The sequence below is a fragment of the Prunus avium genome, chromosome 2 (genome assembly GCF_965620075.1).
Source record: "Prunus avium chromosome 2, drPruAviu1.hap1.1, whole genome shotgun sequence".
NCBI lineage: Eukaryota > Viridiplantae > Streptophyta > Magnoliopsida > Rosales > Rosaceae > Prunus > Prunus avium.
Window position 1 is genome coordinate 20,194,255 of NC_142285.1, and position 16,715 is coordinate 20,210,969.

General features: G+C 38.4%; 1 non-coding gene across 1 annotated transcript; it reads left to right on the forward strand.

Annotated features, from left to right (window-relative positions):
- Positions 1-12,343: 12,343 nt before the first annotated feature.
- LOC148296588 (small nucleolar RNA R71) lies at positions 12,344-12,450 on the forward strand. The gene has a single exon (XR_015834208.1). It is a non-coding gene; the product is annotated as a small nucleolar RNA R71 (small nucleolar RNA).
- The last annotated feature ends 4,265 nt before the right edge of the window (positions 12,451-16,715 follow it).

Here is a 16,715-nt window from a genome sequence, read left to right on the forward strand (position 1 = left end):
CAGTGTAAACAATGACCTTGTTAGTAATCAAATAAGATCTGAACTTCTCTAAAGCAAATATGACAGCTAATAACTCCTTCTCTGTGGTGGAATAGTTGAGTTGGGCATCGTTGAGGGTTCTACTAGCATAGTAGATGGCATGTGGCTTCTTATCAACTCGTTGCCCCAAAACAGCTCCAACAGCATAATCTGAGGCGTCACACATCAGTTCAAAAGGCAAGCTCCAATCCGGTGGCATAATGATTGGGGCAGTTGTGAGCATCATTTTCAAAGCATTGAAAGCATTCTCACAGTTTTGATCAAACACAAAATCCATGTCCTTGGCAAGGAGATTGCACAAAGGCCTTGCAATCTTAGAAAAATCTTTAATGAAACGCCTATAGAAACCTGCATGGCCAAGGAAAGAACGTACTTCTTTGACAGAAGTAGGTGAGGGCATAGAAGCAATCAAATCAATCTTAGCTTTATCTACCTCAATTCCATTACTAGAGATGACATGACCAAGAACTATGCCTTGGTTAACCATAAAATGACATTTTTCCCAATTAAGCACAAGGTTATTTTGTTCACATCTAGCCAACACCTTAGATAAGTTATGCAAACATTGATCAAAAGAATCACCAAAGACAGAGAAGTCATCCATGAATACCTCAATAAACCTTTCTACCATGTCGGAGAAAATGCTCATCATGCACCTTTGGAAAGTGGCTGGGGCGTTGCAAAGACCAAAGGGCATCCTCCTATAAGCAAAAGTACCAAAGGGGCATGTGAAGGTTGTCTTCTCTTGATCTTCTGGGGCTATGGCGATTTGGTTGTAACCTGAATATCCATCAAGGAAGCAATAGTGGCTATGGCCAGCCAATCTCTCAAGCATTTGATCAATAAATGGAAGAGGGAAGTGATCCTTGCTTGTTGCTGTGTTGAGCTTCCTATAATCAATGCAAACTCTCCAGCCCGTGGTCATCCGTGTTGGTACAAGCTCGTTTGCTTCATTCTTCACCACTGTGATACCTGATTTCTTGGGGACAACTTGTATTGGGCTCACCCATTTACTGTCAGAAATAGGGTAAATAATACCAACATCTAAAAGCTTCATTACTTCTTTCCTTACCACCTCCTTCATGTTTGGATTGAGACGTCTTTGGGCATCCCTCTTAGGCACTGCATTGTCCTCCAATAGTATCCTATGCATGCACGATGTTGGGCTTATGCCTTTGATATCTGCAATGCTCCATCCAATCGCAGTTTTGTGCTCTTTTAGAACCCTCAAAAGCTTCTTCTCATCATTTGGTTCGAGGTGTGAGGCAATGATAACAGGTAGAGTCTCACTCTCACCTAAATAAGCATATTTAAGGTGTGTTGGCAATTGCTTTAATTCCAACTCCGGTGCCTGCACAATAGAAGGTAAAACCTTATTAGTAGGTGCGGGTAAAGATTCAAATTGGTTTGCATACCTCTTTCCCACTTCTATGTAGCTATCCATGCTGCAAACAAGCTCAAGAAGTAAAGGAGAGATCACAGCCTCTAATCTGTCCACTTCTTCTTTCCTTATGCTTTGTGTGATGCATGCTTCAATAGGCTCCAAATAACTCATTGGCAGTGCTTCTTTCACCATATTATCAATTGCATCAAGCTGGAAAACTTCATGCTCATCACTTGGAAACTTGGAGGCTTCAAACACTTTGAATGCTATTGTCTCATCAAACACGTTCATAGTCAATGTACCCTTCTTCACATCAATAATTGCACCGGCAGTTGCCATGAATGGACGACCAAGAATGAGTGGTAACTGATTGTCATGAATTGGTGCTTCTTCCATTTCCAACACCAAGAAATCAGCTGGCAAAATCAGCTCTTCTACTTTCACCAAAACATCTTCTAGAATGCCCCTAGGGTACTGTTGTGTAGATACAGCTGCACCAAAATGGATTCAGTTGCATCCTCAACTTGTGATACTCGCAAGTGCACGAGCCGTTGGTAGTTTAGCATATGTAAGTGCGAGGTCGATCCCACGAGGATTGGTGATTGAATGATTCAATTCATTTTCCCTACACAAAACAGAAATGAAAAAGAAGGGAAATAAATAAAACAAGGAAGAAAGAAAATAACTAACTCAAGCAGATAAGTTCCCAAGTTCAATTAGATTAACGGATTGATTCTAGCTAATGTATGATTAAGCCATGGTGTGTGGTCATAACCTTGTGTTCCTAATTCCCTAATTTGATCATTTGTTGTCTAACCTAAAATTAAGCATTAGGAACCCATTAAGCATAGAAGAACAATTTAAACAACCAAGCATGTATCTAATCCCTGTTGTCGAATGTCCATACATACTCTTCCTATTCATAGTTCAATTCGAATTAAAGCATGGTGTATACTCTTAATTCAAACCAAGATAGCTAACATGCAAGCCTTAATGGTGATCAATCATTCAAACTAGCATATTAACTTATAAGCATAATGAATAAGAACATGAACCATAATTGAAACTTGGAAACTAATCAAACTTGAGACTAAAGAAAAGAATTTACATAATGAAAAGTAAAGTGGAACTAAGAAAAACTTAAGGAAAATTTCAACACAAAAGATTTCATTACAACAATTGAAAACTAGAAAGAGAAACTAAGAGAATTTGAGGGAGAGAAGGGAAGGGAGCTCTAGAGAAGTGTTTGAGAGCTCCCCCCCTTGGGGTGTGTTTACAAGCTTGGGAAACCTCACTATATATAGGCCTAAGGAAGCTGAAAATCTGAATTAAGTATGGCTAATGCATACAACACTTGTTTTATAAAATCTGAAATGGTTGATGCACTTCACTAATGCATACAACACTTCCATTATAAAATCTGAAATGGTTGATGCACTTCACTAATAAATCCCACCAGCAGCCCTAGCTCATCTTCATGTCACCATGACCAAGCTTCCAACCAGAAATAATAGCTCATCCTGAGGTCAGCATGACCAGCAACTTCAAGGGCTTACGAATTGGGCTTCCCTTAAGCAAATTAAGACTTTAAGCACTCAAACTTGAAGTTCAGAATGTCTTCTTTCCAGCCATATATCATTTGGGCCAATCCAAGGTCGGAGGAGGAAGTTAAGGCCAAAACAAATTGCTAACTCATTTTGCGCGCTGATAAAATCCATCCTGAGCATGGCTCTGTGTTTGCTAGGTAACAGACTCCATATTTATCCAATGGGGCTGAATTTTGGATATGTTATATTACACACCCATTGGAACAACTTTCATGAAGAATGTGGCCTCATCCGAGCTATGTAGGTTGCTGAAACAAAGCTTGCAATATGACCTACGAAACTGGGCTGGCAGGGGACTGTAGCCAAAATTGAGTTTGTCTTTAAGCTCTTCATCCATTCATTCAAATTAGGCCCTAACATGCATGGATTGCATCATTTACTATCCAAAGCCCTCATTATTACCTAAAGCTCAATGAACTGAAAGATAAACACAAAAAGGATTAAAAGCACAAGTTTAACTCAAAAACATAACCAAATCATAAGCTAGAAGGGTACAAAATGATATGTAAATATGCACCGATCAAATACCCCCAAACCTAGATTTTGCTAGTCCTCGAGCAAAACAAAAGGAAAACAAAGATAAAAACAAACAAGAAGTTAACTAGACCACTTTCGTAGGTAACTCGATTGCATTGAGCATATGCAACAAGCCTTTAAACCTCTAGGCATCCCTAGTAGGAGGAGTTGTGTCTCCTGAGGGTTTAACAGATACGATACCCACAAACGTTTTACTGACTCTGTAAAACAAGGTAATTAGAAAACTTAAAAGATTGTTAGTCCTTAAGCAAAATAAAAAACAAAAACAAAAAAAAAATAATTACATTAACAAAAACAAAACAAAAAAAACAAAACAAAACAAAACAAAACAAAAAAAAAAAAAAAAAAAATTACAAAAATAAAAAGAACTCAAAACAATCTTTCCGAACATTTTCTGAAGAGAAATGACTCATGCACATGACTCAAAAGTTTTAACAATAAAAGCTCAATTTTAAACATTATTCACAAAGCGGCAAAGTTCAAAACATAATATGCTCAAAGTGTGGTAGTGTGATAGCCAAATGCAACAAATTCCCCAATCTTAGTTTTCACACAATTTCAAAAATCATACAAAGCACAAGTTCAACTTCAAATCTCACCAAAGTTGTCCTCTCACAAAGGAATCAGTCGGAAGAGGGCTATAATGCAACACTCAGTTATAAACATGAGATTAGAGTTAAACCATAAAGACTTAACTCGAAATAGAAAGATGAAGAACTTGCATTAATATGATCTCAAGAAGGATGCCAAACACTTAAAAGTAGAAAAATGAATGCAATTCAACCACATGACATTTAAGATCAATTTAGGTCTTTAACATAGGTTGTAATGGGGCCAAGGGTGTAAGGTGAGTAAGAAATGAAAGGTATGGATAAAACAAAGTCCAAGGAACTCAAAATATAAGAGCATAAAACAATTGTTTACAAGACTTCGAATCATCACAATGAGAATTTATTTTTCTTTTACATGATCAAAACTCCTTATACCTTCATTTACATTGATTCACTCCTTTCCTTAAACACCAATTTATTTTGAAGGCCCAAAAATGAAACCCAAAAATGAAATTTCATTCAACCACCACTTAATCACAACTTTTCTCTTTTCTTTCACCAATTGTGTGATTTTTTTTTTTTCCTTCAAAATGTAACACCAATTCCTAAACTTAGTATGAAAAACACATCCCAATTAAAGCTCATGAGTTCCTTAGAAAGGTAAATATTTGTTTTTCAGGCTAAGGCGAGGAAATATAATTGGTAAATGAAAGAAAAGGTTTACATGTAGGCTCAAAATGGTTAACAATGGAAAATCATGCTTAAGCATGCATAAGGTTAGCTTGAAAGGTACAAACGATCCAAAGAGGGCCTAATATCATTTCTTAAATGTCATGAAATCGAATTGCAAAAGAATGAATGACTTTTAAGTATTCAACCAAATCAATGAATAATGAGATCAAACAACAACTTTGATGACAAGAAAATAAGAGTATGTGTATAACACTCATGAAATGAAGCACAAGGCTCAAAAGCTCACATTTATGGTTATATAAGTCTAATTTATGCTTGATACAATTCTTTGGGTCATGCAAATCCTTTAATTGGAGAATTATGAAACAAATGGCAAGTGCAAAGAAGGTTTCGAACATATCATGCTAGAATGATGCCAAATTAATCAATTAATTAAATTTTTTTTTTACAATAAAAATTTACAAGGAAAAAAAAATAAATAATAAATAAAATTCAATTTTCATTTAAGTCATGCAAACATTTATCACAATCTCATCAAATGTGTTCGGAAAGTGAATAAAATCAAAATCAAAATAAAAGCAAGACTTAACAAAATAAAATAAAAATAAAAACAAGCAAATAAAAAAAAAAATTAAATAAAATTAAGGAAAAACCAATTTTACATGCTAAACTCTAATACCCCCAAACCTAGAAACGAACATTGTCCTCAATGTGTAAAAATTAGGAACAAGCAATGTCATAATAAGAAATGAAAGGTACTAAAGTAAATATAAACCACACAAAAAAAAAATAAAAAACACAAATAAAATAATTACAAAAATAAAAATTACAAAACAAACAAACAAATAAACAAAAAAGAAAAAAAATGAAACAGTAAAACACTCGAAACAGAAAGCCCTAAACAGACAAAACAGTAAGCCCTAAACAGACAGTCTTACGCAAACCAAAACCCAAACAATTGAAAGCCCAACCCAAAAGAAAGTTAACCCACCTTGAAACCTAAACAACGGTGAAAACCCGACCCACAATGAAATCCGAAGCCCACACGTTTTTTTATTATTATTTTTTATTTTTAAGAGAACATGGGTCATGATGTCTCGGTTCAGTGTAAGGGACCAACTGACAGGGCGAGACACGTGTTGACGCGTAGAGGCGCCGCAGACTCCACAAGCAAAAATTACGGGCTCATGGAAAGGCGCGAAGACTTTACTGAACGCGTTCGTTCAGAAAAGACACGTCGTGATAAATGAGTTGGGTATGGTTGGAAGGCGAGAAGGTTGTGGGACTCAAGGAATGCTGGAGATTCAGAAAATGCTCAGATGCTGTAATGGCTAGGGTTTGTCAAAGACTAAGTCTATAAGAAAGGGTGAAAAAAAAACGCAAACTCAGAAACACACAAAAGAGAAAAGAAAGAAAGAAGAAAAGAGAGTGAGAAATCAAATGGCCTCTAACTACCCATTTTCGTTGGATCTCAACCTAGCTCCACCGACTCAGACACGAGGCCAAGCAGCGGCACCAGTATGGATGCCCTACTTTGCTTCCGCACGGGGGCCTGTGACAGTAACTGACTCAATACTCCTGGACAACGATGTTGCCATTGGAGTGGCTAGAAATTTAGTGACTCCTAAAGATATACGTGTTCTGGGGACAAGGGATGACAACCGGGTCGTGAGCGATGCCCTGGCACTGAGCGTGCAGAGTACAGCAACAGTCGCAAGTTTGGGTCATCGCCTACTTGCGAAGTCCCATGAGGTAGAGGTGCTCAAAGCTCAGTTGGCGGCGGAGCGAAGTATGGTTGAAGATTGTCAGAGTGCTATAAAAAGCTTGAAAAGGGAAAGGTCAAGGATAGTGGAGGTGAATCGACACCAGCTAGAAGTATTGCGGGACGAGAATAAAAACCTATCAAAGATGGTAGAGTTGTATTCTCGCGACATGCGAAAGCAGCTGGAGGACCTAGACCGACCGGGTAAACGCAAACAAGCAGATCGCGAGAGTAGTTACGCTCAAGCTAAGATTGCGATCTTTGGGAGCTCAAGTGATGAGCCCCAAGAAGCTGTGCGTGAAGCCCCGGAAGAGGACAGCCAGAGGGCCAAACTCAAAGCTCCAATGGTCGAGACACCAAGCATCGAGAAGAAATGATTTCCTACTGCATTATTGTTGTTTTTATTTTATTTTGTTGTTTTTGTATTTTCGTTATTTTGTTTCGGAAATAAAAGAGTAAGGTTGCAGAAAGAAAAAGAAAAAGAAAAAGAAAAAAGAAAAAAAAACGACAAACGGAAAAGAAAACACATTTCCCTAACTAAAATAAGATAAAGATGATAGCCGAAAGGGAAAAGCAAAAACACAAAGCTCTAGAAAATGAAAGTAACGGGCAAAAACATTAAACACCAGAAAACACGGAAAAAAGAAAAGTAAAGTAAAAGTAAAGGTGCTCCCCCTTGAAGCGATTAGGTCGAGCATGCCCGGGAAATCCGAAATGGTGTTGGCTCTCTCTCATCAGCATATGTCTATTTAAACCACACCTCTGCAAGCGGATGATACCCAGCATTTCTTCCTGCAAACTCAAGGAAAAACATCAAAAAATTTAGAAGCAAAACAAATGGCATCCTCATGCACTCACCTTGATGATCTCAACCTTGAGCTCTCACTTGCACCACCAAATGCCCAGACAAGGGCTCCTCCAACTCCTGTCTTCCCAAACTCCACATATCATCACGGTACGGCCTCAAACTTTGCTGAGATAATACCGAACTTTTCTGAGGCAATGCCGAACAGAGCAGCGCTGCTGGGAGGCATGATTGGTAACAAGCTCACACCGACAGATCATCTGCATGTGGCACAGAGGTCTGACAAGGCAGCGGTGGAGGAGTCCCACAATTTAACTGTACTCCACGCGGTCTCGGCTACCAATTTGGGCATGCGATTGCTGGCGAGAACACGGGAGTGTGCCGCGATGAGCGAGGAAATAACTTCCTTGAAGGCTATGGTGGCGGACTTGCAGAAGCGGCTCTATTGTGCCAATCAGCACGTGGAAGCACTGCAGAGAAAAAATGAGGACCATGTGGAGCTGCTGCAGATTCTGCAAGTAAGAGAAAACAGAGGCATGCCATGAAGATGAAGATGAAGATGAAGAAGTTGTTTTAATTTTTAATTTACTTGAATGTTTTTTTTTTGTTTTTGTTTTTGTTTTTTTTTTGTTTTTTTTTGTTTTTTTTAAACTTTTTATCTTTTTGAATGCAATGTTTGAATAAAAATGTGTTTTTAACACTCAGAAATAAACTAATTAACCACACCACGTAAATAAATAAACTAACCTAATAAAACAACAAAAAAAACATAAAAGAAAACAAAGAAGTTCCAAATTGCAATTTACAAGGAAAAATAAAAACCCAATTTTCAATTTTCAATTTTTTTTTTTTTTTATATTTATTATTATTGTTTTTAAAACACACAAATATACAAGCAACTCACGGATGACCAGTTAAGGGCCTCAGAAAACACAGCCAGGGGATCCGGGAAGGTTGGAGGGGTCACAATGGTCCCGCTTAAAACCCAAACTTCTTAGACACCGAAGGTGTCGCCTATAGAACTCCTAGACACTGTATTGACGGAAGTGCTCACTGGAGTTACCATAAGTCAGCTCATATGAAAAATCTTTTTAAAATTTTTAAGATAAGAAACAAAAACAAATTAAGATAAAATGGAACAACAAACCATAAACGAAAATGAACTAAGTACTCTAAACAAATTCAAACAAACAACATAAATTGTTGTACTAAAAGAAACAAACCAAGAAACCAAAGAAAAAAAAAAACAAACAGCACTTTCTATCACCCGTTTATCACCATTTGGACAGATTCGTTTCTATGTTTTTCAGCTTCGACCTCTGTTCAGTTTTTAGGCTATAACTTTCCAACCGTAAGTCCAAATTTTACGTTCTTTATATGGTTGGATTCAGCATAGAAAAACAAAGAACTCAGCGCGGACCAAAAGGCAAAAACAACTACGGAAATAAACAGAATTCAAAGAAGAGAAAGGATTGAAATGCTCCCCCTTGAAGCGATTAGGTCGAATGTGATGCACTTGGAGGTCGCGACTTCTCCCATTGCTCCACACTTCCCATTCTTATGATTGAGGTTGCCATCTCTCTCCATTTTTATTAAGCTGTCATAAATTGCTTAAAACAAATATAGAAAACTTGAAACAGAGTTAAAAGATTAGGAAATAAAAACTAAAATGAAAAGGAAAATCAACACACATCCAATTTCATGCTTCAAAGTAACAAGCACCAATGGGTTGTGTAAGCTGGGACTTAAACCCAGTTCTCTTGCTTGTTGGGCAATTGTCCTTTTCTGTTGGACTACAAACACAACTTGTCCATTAACGTCATTAACTTAAAAACTTGAAATTGTCTAGAAAAACATGAAAATGAAAAATAAAAATAAAACAAGTAGGGAAAAGAAATAGAACCAAACTATGTTGCCAATCCCCGGCAACGGCGCCAAAAACTTGTTGTGTAGATACAGCTGCACCAAAATGGATTCAGTTGCATCCTCAACTTGTGATACTCGCAAGTGCACGAGCCGTTGGTAGTTTAGCATATGTAAGTGCGAGGTCGATCCCACGAGGATTGGTGATTGAATGATTCAATTCATTTTCCCTACACAAAACAGAAATGAAAAAGAAGGGAAATAAATAAAACAAGGAAGAAAGAAAATAACTAACTCAAGCAGATAAGTTCCCAAGTTCAATTAGATTAACGGATTGATTCTAGCTAATGTATGATTAAGCCATGGTGTGTGGTCATAACCTTGTGTTCCTAATTCCCTAATTTGATCATTTGTTGTCTAACCTAAAATTAAGCATTAGGAACCCATTAAGCATAGAAGAACAATTTAAACAACCAAGCATGTATCTAATCCCTGTTGTCGAATGTCCATACATACTCTTCCTATTCATAGTTCAATTCGAATTAAAGCATGGTGTATACTCTTAATTCAAACCAAGATAGCTAACATGCAAGCCTTAATGGTGATCAATCATTCAAACTAGCATATTAACTTATAAGCATAATGAATAAGAACATGAACCATAATTGAAACTTGGAAACTAATCAAACTTGAGACTAAAGAAAAGAATTTACATAATGAAAAGTAAAGTGGAACTAAGAAAAACTTAAGGAAAATTTCAACACAAAAGATTTCATTACAACAATTGAAAACTAGAAAGAGAAACTAAGAGAATTTGAGGGAGAGAAGGGAAGGGAGCTCTAGAGAAGTGTTTGAGAGCTCCCCCCCTTGGGGTGTGTTTACAAGCTTGGGAAACCTCACTATATATAGGCCTAAGGAAGCTGAAAATCTGAATTAAGTATGGCTAATGCATACAACACTTGTTTTATAAAATCTGAAATGGTTGATGCACTTCACTAATGCATACAACACTTCCATTATAAAATCTGAAATGGTTGATGCACTTCACTAATAAATCCCACCAGCAGCCCTAGCTCATCTTCATGTCACCATGACCAAGCTTCCAACCAGAAATAATAGCTCATCCTGAGGTCAGCATGACCAGCAACTTCAAGGGCTTACGAATTGGGCTTCCCTTAAGCAAATTAAGACTTTAAGCACTCAAACTTGAAGTTCAGAATGTCTTCTTTCCAGCCATATATCATTTGGGCCAATCCAAGGTCGGAGGAGGAAGTTAAGGCCAAAACAAATTGCTAACTCATTTTGCGCGCTGATAAAATCCATCCTGAGCATGGCTCTGTGTTTGCTAGGTAACAGACTCCATATTTATCCAATGGGGCTGAATTTTGGATATGTTATATTACACACCCATTGGAACAACTTTCATGAAGAATGTGGCCTCATCCGAGCTATGTAGGTTGCTGAAACAAAGCTTGCAATATGACCTACGAAACTGGGCTGGCAGGGGACTGTAGCCAAAATTGAGTTTGTCTTTAAGCTCTTCATCCATTCATTCAAATTAGGCCCTAACATGCATGGATTGCATCATTTACTATCCAAAGCCCTCATTATTACCTAAAGCTCAATGAACTGAAAGATAAACACAAAAAGGATTAAAAGCACAAGTTTAACTCAAAAACATAACCAAATCATAAGCTAGAAGGGTACAAAATGATATGTAAATATGCACCGATCAGGTACCTGATAGTTCTATCTGCCAATTGAATGCTCACAGATGTGGCTTGCAACTCACCAAGGTTAAGTTTCTCATAAACATGATATGGCATAAGGTTAATGGATGCACCAAGATCAAGCAAAGCTTTTTGAAACTTAAAATCACCAACTATACAAGGTATAGAAAATGAACCTGGATCCTTTAGCTTTGGAGGTAGCTTTCTTTGTAAGACTGCACTAACCTCTTCACTTAATGCAACCTGTTCATGCTCTTTGAATCTCCTCTTGTTAGTGCATAGATCCTTCAAAAATTTTGCATATTTTGGAATCTGAGCAATGGCATTGAGCAATGGGATGTTGATTTGCACTTTCTTGAATATTTCCATTATCTCATCCAAGCCTTGATCTTTCTTTGACTTTGATAACCTGCTGGGAAAGGGTGCAATAGGCCTAAAAGCATTAGATGAAATTGGAACTTGATTAGCATTAGATGATACCTTAGGGCCTGTGCTCTTTCCAAGAGAATTGAGGGGCTGTTTGGTGGAACCTGTGGGCTGCCCTTGTGGTGGCTGAATGATCTCCACGTTTTCTCCATCTTCTTGCTCTTCATTGGCATCTCCAACCTTATTATCAACTTGTTTACCACTTCTCAAGATGTGCACTGCTTTAACTTGCTCATGATGCCTTGGATTCACCTCCGTTTGGCTTGGAAAAGTTCCGGATGCTCTATTGCTCATGGAGGATGCAATCTGCCCAACTTGCACTTCTAGTTTGTTCACTGCATTTTGAAGATTCTGATTGGTTTGCATCTGTTGCCCCATGAACTTCTTGAACATGTCTTGCAATTCTCCCATTTGATCACCCCTTTGCTCTTGTACTTGTTGGGGAGCTTGCTGGAATTGCCTTTGTTGTATTTGAAATCCTGGGGGAGGTCCTTGAGATTGTTGCACATTTGAATTATTGCTCCACCTGAAATTAGGATGATTTCTCCACCCCGGATTGTATGTGTTTGAGTAAGGATCATTCTGAGGATTCCTTCCTTGAAGGGCATTTGCTTGCTCTAGCATGTGCTTTGCAAAAGATTGGTCTTGAACTTCCTCTTTGCTTCCTAGAGGGCCAGTCACTGCCTGTTGAAGCAAAGAACACATAACATCAAGTTTTGCATTAATCTCATTATTAGTACTTACCTCAGAGACCACAGCTTTCATAGGAGCTCCTCTTCCTTTATTGTAGCTCCATTGTTGAGAGTTGGTACTCAAAGATTCAAAGAGAGTAAAAGCCTCATCTGCTGTTTTGTTCATCAGTCCTTCTCCACTTGTTGCATCTACCATCATCCTTTCGGAATCAAGCAAACCTTCATAGAAAGATTGCATTTGCATCCAACTCTCTATATTGTGGTGTGGGCAAGAACTCATCATCTCCTTGTACCTCTCCCAGCATTCATGAAAAGCTTCTCCTTCTCTTTGTGTGAAACCAAGAATTTCCTTTCTAATCTTGTTAGTCTTTTGAGCTGGAAAGAATTTCTGCAAAAACTTATTAGAAAGCTCATCCCAAGTACGAATTGAAGCATTAGGCAAAGAGTATAACCATGACTTAGCCTTATCTTTTAAACTGAATGGGAATAGCCTCATCTTAATCTGCTCATCATCAAGTCCTTGAATTTTGATTGTAGCACATATTTCAAAGAATTGCTTAACATGCATGTAAGGATCCTCAGTGGTATTACCATAATAAGTTGGAAGAAGATGAATCATACCACTTCTAAGCTCAAACCTGTCAATTGTGAGTTGAGGATAGACGATGCACGAAGGTTGATCAGTGACTTTGGGGATGGAAAATTCACGCAGGGGTTTCCTAGGTTGGACAACAAGCGCACCACCTCCTTCATCATTATTGTTGTTGTTTGGAATCTCTGCCATCTTGCTTGAACCTTCAGATTCGTAGCTCTCAGATTCAGCACTTAAAGAACTATAATTCCTCCTCAAACCAACACGTACAGCAAAAGTTCCTGGTGAAATTGGCTCAGAATCAGATTCGGACATATATGCACACACAAGAAACCAATTAGTGCCTTCAAATGGAGATAACAACTAAAAAGAAAAACAGAATACAGAAATAAAAACCAACGAAAACAAAAACAAAAACACTCAAAGTAATCTAACTATAGCACCATCGTTACCGGTTCCCCGGCAACGGCGCCAAAAACTTGTTGAGCCTATTCCTAACAACTAAAATGAGTTATTAAAAATAGAAACTTCAATTCTCGCAAGTGCACGAACCATTTATAGTATAGCTTATGAAATACGAGGTCGATCCCACGGAGAATGGTAACTTGGTTGCAAGTTAAACTACTTAGAATGATGGAAAAACTGAAAACAAAGAAACAAACTAACTAACAATTGGCAAGGTCTAGGACAGAATCCTAGCACCACACACGCACTCGAATGGGGGGTTTTTGTTGTTTAAATGAAAACAAGAGAATGAAATGGAAGTGCTGGAAGTAAACAATGGCAGCAATGAACAAGTTGTGAAACAATGATTGAGAAGTGTTAGAGCCTTGGAATCTACCACTAGTCTTCCTATCCAAGTTATGAATGCATAGAAATTGACTCAAGCTTCATTAACAATAGATTATCGCATACAAGCCTATGGTATCTAGGTGCAGGATGCATGATTCTCCTAAGGCATGTAATTGTGCATGGTATCTACACAACACGTGATCTCTAATATGCAACCTAAGCATGGTATCTACTTAGAATAAAGCATATAAGAGTCATTAAGTTCCTTGAGAATATGATAATCACACAAGTCCTAGAACATGGTATCTGTCCTAGTCAACCTATGGTTATTAACCCCTTGAATGATTCTTAGGCCATTCATGTGTTGCTTGTGAAAGGAGAGTAGAATTGGTGAATCTAAACCCCTTCCCAACCTGTGCTAGATGCATAAAATCCTAGTTAGCTACTCCAAGAAAACATACATCAAGCACATAATAAGCTGGAGATTAACAACTTGATAATGAAAGCAAGGAAATCAATTAACTATGAAATCATCCATAACATTGAATATGCATGACTAGGGCTTCATCCTAAGCCCTAACAAAATGGATTAGTTAAACATAATTATGAATACAGAAGATAAGAAATACATAGGTAGAATAAAGAGAATAGAAGAACTAGCTGGTGGCAGCAAGGTAGTTTCCAGGACAGCTCCCAGCTCCCCCTCCTTTGCAGCTAGCTCTCTCTCTCTCTTTGTGGTGAATCTGAATGTGTGTATGGAAGTAATGGATGAAGTGAATTGTGTCTGGGATGTGGAATGGAAGTGGTATTTATAGGGAGAAGGAAAGGGGAATTCTGAATTGAATATGACTAATGCATACAACACTTGTATTTAGATAATCAGAATTGGTTGCTGCACTAATAAATCCCACCAGCAGCCATAGGTCATCTTCATGTCAGCATGATCAAGCATCCATCCAGAAACCAATAGCTCATGCCTAGCTCACCATGACCAAGCATCCATCAGCTCATCCTCATGTCAGCATGATGTGTATTTTGATGGGCTCACGGATTGGGTTTGGCTGAATCCAAATATGACTTTAAGATATCCATTTTGAAGTTCAGAATGTCTCTGATCCAACCACACAAGTATTGGCCCAATCCAAGCTCGGATGAAGAAGATAAGTCCGAAATGAACTTCTAACTCAATATCCAGTTTTTGCACGTTTTGCACCATTTTGCTTCAAAAGCAATCTCTTGCTGCCTTCAACCTATAGAACACACAAACATAGGTAAGTGACTTGAAATAAAGAGAAACTAAACAAAATTACTAAGTAACGAAGGCATGCAAATGTGTGAAATTATGAACTTATCATTATGGTGGGAGGAGTCATTTGGTGAGTTTTGAGTGAAATCCAATCGCTAGAAGTATGGAATACACCAACCACTCCAATTAGGAACGAACTGCCGTTGAACTTGAATTGTCCAATTTCTCACACCTATTGATTTCGGATCGAGCCCCAAACTTGGGCAACATCATAATATGGTGGGAGGCGTCATTTGGTGTGTTTTGAGTGAAATTCAATCGCTAGAAGTATGGAATACACCAACCACTCCACTTAGGAACGAACTGCCGTTGAACTTGAACTGTCCAATTTCTCACACCTATTGATTTCGGATCGAGCCCAAAACTTGGGCAACATCACAATATGGTGCGACGGGTCATTTGGTGAGTTTTGAGTGAAATCCAATCGCTAGAAGTATGGAATACACCAACCACTCCAATTAGGAACGAACTGCCGTTCAACTTGAATTGTCCAATTTCTCACACCAATTGATTTCGGATCAAGCCCAAAACGTGGGCAACACCATCATACGGTGGGAGGAGTCATTTGGTTAGTTTTCAGTGAAATCCAATCGCTAGAAGTATGGAATACACCAACCACTCCAATTAGGAACGAACTGCCGTTGAACTCGAATTGTCCAAAACTTGGGCAACATCATAATATGGTGGGAGGAGTCATTTGGTGAATTTTGAGTGAAATCCAATCGCTAGAAGTCTGGAATACACCAACCACTCCAATTAGGAACGAAATGCCGTTGAAATTGACTTGACCAATTTCTCACACCTATTGATTTCGGATAGAGCCCAAAACTTGGTCAACATCATAATATGGTGGGAGGAGTCATTTGGTGAGTTTTGAGTGAAATCCAACAGCTAGAAGTATGGAATACACCAACCACTCCAATTAGGAACGAACTGCCGTTCAACTTGAATGGTCCAATTTGGAACACCTATTGATTTCGGATCGAGCCGAAACTTGGGCAACATCATAATATGGTGGGAGGAGTCATTTGGTGAGTTTTGAGTGAAATCCAATCGCTAGAAGTATGGAATACACCAACCACTCCAATTAGGAACGAACTGCCGTTGAAATTGAATTCTCCAATTTCTCACACGTATTGATTTCTGATCGAGCCCAAAACTTGGGCAACATCATAATATGGTGGGATTATTCATTTGGTGAGTTTTGAGTGAAATCCAATCGCTAGAAGTATGGAATACACCAACCACTCCAATTGGGAACGAACTGCCGTTGAACTTGAATTGTCCAATTTCGAACACCTATTGATTTCTGATGGAGCCCAAAACTTGGGCAACACCATAATATGGTGGGAGGAGTCATTTGGTGAGTTTTGAGTGAAATCCAATCGGTAGAAGTATGGAATACACCAACCACTCCAATTAGGAACGAACTGTCGTTGAAATTGAATTGTCCAATTTCTCACACGTATTGATTTCTGATCGTGCCCAAAACTTGGGCAACATCATAATATGGTGGGAGGAGTCATTTGGTGAGTTTTGAGTGAAATCCAATCACTAGAAGTATGGAATACACCAACCACTCCAATTAGGAACGAACTGCCGTTGAACTTGAATGGTCCAATTTGGAACACCTATTGATTTCGGATCGAGTCCAAAACTTGGGCAACATCATAATATGGTGGGAGGAGTCATTTGGTGAGTTTTGAGTGAAATCCAATCGCTAGAAGTATGGAATACACCAACCACTCCAATTAGGAACGAACTGCCGTTGAAATTGAATTGTCCAATTTCTCACACGTATTGATTTCGGATCGAGCCCAAAACTAGGGCAACATCATAATATGGTGGGAGGAGTCATTTGGTGAGTTTTGAGTGAAATCCAAACGCTAGAAGTATGGAATACACCAACCACTCCAATTAGGAACGAACTGCCGTT